At 33.4% G+C, this 7463-nt stretch overlaps 1 pseudogene; it reads left to right on the forward strand.

Annotated features, from left to right (window-relative positions):
• The first annotated feature begins 723 nt into the window (after positions 1-723).
• LOC104850162 lies at positions 724-7090 on the forward strand (annotated as a pseudogene).
• The last annotated feature ends 373 nt before the right edge of the window (positions 7091-7463 follow it).

Below are 7463 nucleotides of genomic sequence, written 5' to 3' on the forward strand. Positions count from 1 at the left end.
TTGTTTTATAGACATGCTTCTCAAACTTTGGTGTGCATAAGAGTTACTGTAAAATCATGTAAAAGATAGATTTTTATTTGGTAGTTCTGGAAGGGCGCTTTAAATTCTTCATTTTTCACAAATTCCCAGGGTTGGCAATCTTGTTAGCCTTCAAATCCCTCATCAAGAGGTGAAGCGCTTCCTGTGTGACCTGCCATGTCTATATGATACCAATATGACATTTCCTCAAATTTACCATGAAGTTAAAAGTTTGAAACACTTTTACTTTCATGGTAACAAGATTGTTTGAAGATAGAGAATACATTTATTAAATAGAATTAATTAAAATAAAATCATAAGCTGGTCTGTACAGAGTAACAACATTTGAAGTAACATTAAAGAGTTATACTAAAAGTAAAAATGTTTTAGGTTAGCAATTTTAAGAAATTGACTTCAACTGATGGTTATGAGATTCCCATAAAGCATCTATACTTTGTGTCATTGTTATAGATAAGCTAGTTCTTTTTTAATGGATATTTTTATATACTTCATGAAAGAGAAAAATCTGTGAATTTTTCTGACAATTTTGCTGTCATTTATTTGAATGGTGAAATAGCTTCTGACAATTATGACCTTGGAGATTATTTTAAAAGTAGATACAGAAACACACACACACACACACACACACACACACACACACACACTGCATTCAAAATTCAATGTTCCTCTGTAAAGCTGTGTAGGATGAACCTGGTTGAAATCCGCAATCAGCACCTATTTGACCCGCTGAGACCTGGCGGTGTTTTCGACCACCAGGTGATTTGCTTCCTAATGTACAGTAAATTTCTTTTAAAACCAAGTTATGCATGCTTTTTGACTTTGGCACAGAGGACAAAACAGGAGCATAATGAACTATAAATTTCCGTGTATTTATGAGTATTTATAGCTCACTGTAAGATTTTACTTTTAATGTTTTTTCATGCATTTTCTCTGAACTTGGCTCTGGTAGCAGGTTCAGTAAGTTTGACCTTCTGACTAGAACAGCTACATCAGGTCCACAGTAGCCAGCAAATGTTTTATTCCAAGGAGATACTGCAGCATAAAGAAAGGCTTGAAATGATTCTGAATAACGAATAAAACACACCATTGGCATAACTATTTGGCAAAAGTGCATTATTTTCGTTTTATTTTTCTTTTAAGGTAGGATTAGCAATTAATGCTAATAATAACAATAGTCATTTTTTTTTAAAAAATGCAGCTGTCATAATCCATTTAACAAGTCAACCTTGGGAACTTTTGAATGTGAAAGATATGTTTTAACTGTGAAGGTACAGGTCACTGATCTAGTCTTCTGCCCATTCTTGGGCTTATTTAAAAACTGCTCAAATCTAAATCTCCTGACCTAATTGACTCATGCTACTGTGGGAATGGTTGTCTGAGTTAACTGTGTTGGGCTTGCTATGATGTCCATGCCCACTTATGCCTGGTACTTCTCAGAAGTGTGCCTCTACTATCCTGGATTTTTTTCTTCATGCCAGCACAGCATGGCAACAGTGAGGAAAGGGATGAGAAGCCTCCCCAGTTGAAGCTGTACTAGGTGGCAATGCTCATGGGGAGCGTACACTGGAATGAAATTCTCACCTTTCTTCAAAAGACAAAAAGTGTTTACAACAAAGTGTTCACCCAGATTAACTATTAAGTATTTATTTTAAGTCATCTTTTTTTTTTCCTCCTTTCACCAGTTTTCCTTAATCACCTCATTAATTCCAGTTTGGCTTAAAATATTCAGTAGGCTGGAACTATATGACTCATTTATTCTACTTCACTTTGTTTACTTTTCCAAAGTAAAATGGATAAAATCAATTAATATATTTAAACTCCTTTGCTATGATTTGGAGAGCCAAAAATAATATGTCTTCCTTTCTTCACAAAAATGCTCTTCAGTAATTCATCTGTGGGAATAACACAATCTCTTTCTTGAGATATCTTTAAGAAAATGGCACACTGAAGGTTTAAATTCAGCTGTGCCCAGATCCAGTGTAAGAGCTAAATGTCTTTCATAAGGATCCTACCACATTCTATTGAGTAAATGCTTCCTCACCAGCTTGTGTCTCACATGTGAGAACTATACACAATTAAGAAGTCAACATTCTGATTGCATTCCACATTGGTATAATAGTAGCTGTATTTGAAATGATGATAATTCCGAAGCTCTTGTGGGGTTTCAAATAAAGATCATTGAAAGAATGCAAAAGCTAGTCTTCTGCATCCATTTGGAAAGCACTATGATTCATAATAACACTCACATACTCAGAAAATACTGTCACGTGTGAAAGGATAAATAAAGCATATTAATAGAATATTGACTGTGGCTGGAGAAGGCAAAGGAATGTACTGTTTCTGCTGTGGAGAAGAGAAAGATAGGGATGTTGAATAAACTAAAGAATGATATCTTCAGGCTTATCTGAGATGAGTACATTGTGACTATAATAAACTGCCAACAACTATATGAGGTACTCTCCTATTTCCAAATCAAGAAGTAAAAGCAATAGGCTAGTGGTGGCAAACCTATGGCATGTGTACCACAGCCGACTTTTGTACCACTGAAATCTCTAAAAGATTTGCCATCTCTGCCTAGGCCATCAGCGACACAGTGCCATAGAATCTGATAGTGGCAGTAGTCCACGTAGAGTGGCATATCATAATGAAATATAATACAGTGCTTAAAAGACACTAGACCACTTTATACACAAATGTGCACACACACACACACACACACACACACACACACACACACACCACAAACCAATCAAGAAAGGAAGAAGAAACAGCTACAAAAGAGATGTGCACTACTTTACATACAGCTAGAAATGTTTAACTTCTTTTATGCTTTTGTAGTTTGTAATTAGGTACTTGTATGCTCATTGCGAAAAAGCAAGATGATACAGATGTATATAAAGTAAAACATTATGATACATATATAGTTTACTAATTCAAAATTCTATTTCTATGTATGCATATGTATATGATACATATATAAGCACTCAGAACAGAATTTTTATTACTCTTTATGTGTTAGGCAAAAATGGAGTCAAATGTTTTTCTCTGTATCATTAGCTAAACAGAAATAAGCAGAAAATAAATATGAATAAATTTTTGTTAGACATACCTGTATCACAAAGCTTTATTGTTCATGTGAACCTCACACAGTGGATTTTCTTTTAGAAGTAAGTCTATAACATCCATGTACATCATCTATCTATCTATCATCTATCTATCTATCTTCTATCTACATATTTTCATTGCTGAATCCAGTAGTATAAACATAATTGCTGTAAAAATATCCAGTGAAAGATATTTCAAATTTTTTCTTAGAATTCTGCGTTAATCACCCAATATTTCTCTGTTGTGGCTTTTAGAAGATGTGTGAAGTGTTCTGACAATGTGTCCACCAAGTGTCAAACATTGTGAGAGAGAAACTGAATTTGAATCATGGTGTCACTAAATGTTAAAGCTGGAAGGACCTTAGACCCCCTTCCTGTTGGAAGTGAGAAGAGTGAAGCCCAGGAGAATTAAGTGATTTGCTTAAGGTCACACAAGAAATAGAACCTGGGTCCCCTGGCTCCCAGTCCTCTTCTCCTGCAGATTTGTAATTTTACTCCTCACAATATTAATTGCTTTATTTTGTAAAGAAGAAAACACAGATTTCAGAAATGAAGGAAACAGATTTCTTCTAATTTTAAGGTTTTGAATTTTAAAGGTTATTTATCTATTAGAGTACAAAGGTATTTATCCATGATAATTTAAGTATTTATTCCCTTTGTAATTCCAAGAGATATTAATTTACCTGATGATGAGAAGCAAAGTTTGTTGTTTTGATAAGTGTAGTCATCTGTCACTTTAAATACACTTTTGTTAAAGAAGCATGCTTTTTTCTCTCCTTTTCTGCATTCTTTTCTTTTATAATGAGCATGTCTTTCTCTTTATGCCACTAGATTCTGACTGCAAAGAAAACAGAAATTATGACAAATACAGAATTATAAGCACATGTACATATACACAGGCAGGCACACACAAACACACACAACACACCTGAAAAACTTGACAACTGCAAAGTGCTTTTATATATTAATTTTTACCATAATGTCAGGTGTATTAGCTGAATGCTCTCAGATTCCATTATATAGACAAGAAAAGAGAGTAGATTTGTGATTTTTCAAAGAATCAAAATTAGGTCATTTTATATATATATATATATTTTTATTATATATATATCCTTTATATATGGTTGTTATTGATCTTTATTGATAATTCAGATAAATAATACTACTTAAGGTAGAAGATATTTTAGATTTAATATAAAGAAGGATTAAAATGATATCTTAGACATCATCCTCAGTGAGGACAGATATTTTGAATTAGGAAATCCAAACAGACTTTTATATTTTAAAAAATGAATATTTTAAATTATAAACCTACTTTGAAGGATAAATTTTTCATTTAAATTTGAATATACATACCTTTCATTAACAACTTATAAATTTATGTATTTATAGTATACAACAAGACATTTTGATATATAATGTGGAATGGCTGAATCAAGCTAATTAATACATCTATTACTTCACATTTTAAAATAGCACTTAAAATTCTATCCCCTAAGCAAATTTTAGCTATATGATATACTGTTAATTATAATCACCGTGATGCTTAATATATTTCTTAAATTTATTATATATCTTATCCTTCAGCCCCTAGTACCCACCACTGTACTATTTTTAATGAGTTCTACTTTTTTCAGGTTCTACATATGAGATCACGTTATTTTTCTTTTTGGTGTCTGGCTAATATTATTTCATATTAGCCATATCTTCCAAACTCATTCATGGTGGTGCAAATGACAGGATTGTTTTATTTGTTTTTAAGACTAAGTACTATTCTACTTTGTATATAGAAACAGTTGTATGCCTATCTACATTTTGGGTGCTTCTTTATCATAGGTATGGGAATAATGCTTCATTGATTATGGAATGGAGATACACTAGCATTTATCAAGTTTTCATTTGTTTTTGGAAACATGTGAAGTAATTAAACTACCAGATTGTATGTTACTAGGGCAGGGGATTTGGCTCATTGGTTCCACCACTTAAGTCACAAGCACAAATACCTGAGCTCAATCCCCAGTACCAAAAAAAAACCACACACAAAAAAACCAAAAATAGATTGTATGTTACTTATATTATTATATTTTTGGAAATTAAATTTAATATTTTAAAATTAGTTTTTAAGCATGCACATTCAGAGAAAAATGTATACATAATATCAAATATATGTATCTTTAATTTAGGCTGATCTTCAATTGGGTGCCATCACTTTTTACATTGTTTTGTGAATTTACCTTCCTCCCTTTAGCAGCTTAAAAATTTACTAGTTCAAGTCTCTTACTGGAAGTGATCAGTCCTGGAACTTGGAAGAGTTCTAGAGGAGGAGTTGGGAGGCATGGGTTCTACGCTTGGCTGGTCCATGAGGTTTTAATATTCCTCTCCCAGGTCACTTACATCAAAAAGGTCCTATTTTAATCTTCTATAGAAAGAAGATAGAAGGGAATTCACCTACATTCCCTGACGGTTTTATCTATTCCCTGATAGATTTACCTGCCATACGCGCACATTCTTTAGAACAGGAGACTGAATTAGCTCTCAACGAACTTACATTGTAGATGAAATAGTTGGCCAGTATTTTTCAAACATAATTCTCCAAGGAAAACCTTCTGTCTCTGATATTTTAATAGGACAGTGTTCTTCACAAAAGGATTATGTGATTCTTGCCACTAGAACACCACCCAAAGACAAACAGAGTGAGAACATTAAACATTTTAAAACTAAGTTCAATAATTTGGATGAAGAATGGGCTATAGATCATGCCCACTAGGTATCCAGAATGCTACCAAAAGTTTTTTTTTTGGATTATTTATTATCACAACTGTAGAATTGGCAAACAACTTTCAAAATGCCCCACATAGATTAATATATGCTGTGGAAAAGTCTATGAATAGAAAACGACTGTGGAATTTCACAGAGGAAGAAGTTTCAGAATGAGTGATACCTTACATTTGTTCTTCTACAAAAAAAATTTTTTTGTTGAACTTATGATATCCATGATCCAAAGAATTCAGCAAGGCCAGCAGACTGGAAGTATCAAAATAGACTGTCTACCTCATGGTTTTCTCTTGAGTTTACTGTTCATGTTGATATTGACATCCCACTTTATGCAGCTTCTATCAGCTATCCTCTGGAGAAAAATACAAAGAATGTACTTACACCCTGGGACAAGAAAGTTTAAAATGATTTTTCATTTTATTAATGGACAAGTTAAGGATGCAGATTGTCACCTATTAAAAGGATAGAAAAAAACCTAGAGGAAATACTGGAGCACCTAGTCAGTTTTTGATGTCCAAGTGCTAATACAATTGCTCCTGCATTCAGACCACAAATCCACAGCCACAGTCCAGATCTGCAGTGGTTCTGTAAACCTTAAGGGTGATGTGAAATGCAGAGCTTACATTCATAGCAATTAACCCAAAGCTAAAGATGCTGCGCAGGCAGTGAAGGGAGATATGTTGAACACAGTTGCCAATTGCTGTGAAATACTATTTGAGGATCTACTTTTGAATGAAAGTCCAGAAATAAAAAAGATTCTGAAAAAGAGTTCCACATCCTCCCTCACTGAGATTTTGTCCCCATTCCTGGATCTACTGTAATGTTATGTGATTATAAATCTGGTGATGAATCAGCTGAAGAAACTCGAGACCATTTTATAGAGATGTTTGATCAAATGATTAAAATTAAATATTTAGAAGTTACATAGGAAATAAACACAGCTTGTATGAGTTCCCTATGAATAATGAGGCTTCATTGGACAACACAGAAGATGATCAGCCAGAGCAACCAATTAAAGCTACAGTAATACTGTAATTCAGCAAAATATAGGTGTGATTGCAGCACTTGCAGTTGGAGCCTTTACTGCAGGTATCTCCCTTCATTACTTCAGTGATAGAGAGAGGCACAAAGAGTTTCCTGATCATCCAAGGAACACTGATAAACAACTGTGAATAATAAAAACTTGTAAACAACACACCTGCATTTAAGACAGTAACAGCCATGTCTGCTGACATAATTAGGTATGTTTCTAACACAAAATTACCACATAGCCCTGCATGTGTTATAGTTGGCCCAAGTTTAAAAAAAAAAGTCATACATTTAGAAGAGAAAAACAAAAGAAGGTATAAGATGAGATGATCAACAAGGTCTTTTGATCATCTTAAAAGCTATGTTATATAACGTATTTCTCTGTAAATTATATTAACATTTTATTTGACTTTATTAAAGCAGACACATTTTAAAGATCTAGATATAAAAATGGAAAATTACACAATTACTGCACATATACACAAGCACAGACACATGGTCTTATTATTTCTGGGT

This window comes from Fukomys damarensis, unplaced genomic scaffold (assembly GCF_012274545.1).
Source record: "Fukomys damarensis isolate Sample0158 unplaced genomic scaffold, DMR_v1.0_HiC HiC_scaffold_26, whole genome shotgun sequence".
Lineage (NCBI taxonomy): Eukaryota > Metazoa > Chordata > Mammalia > Rodentia > Bathyergidae > Fukomys > Fukomys damarensis.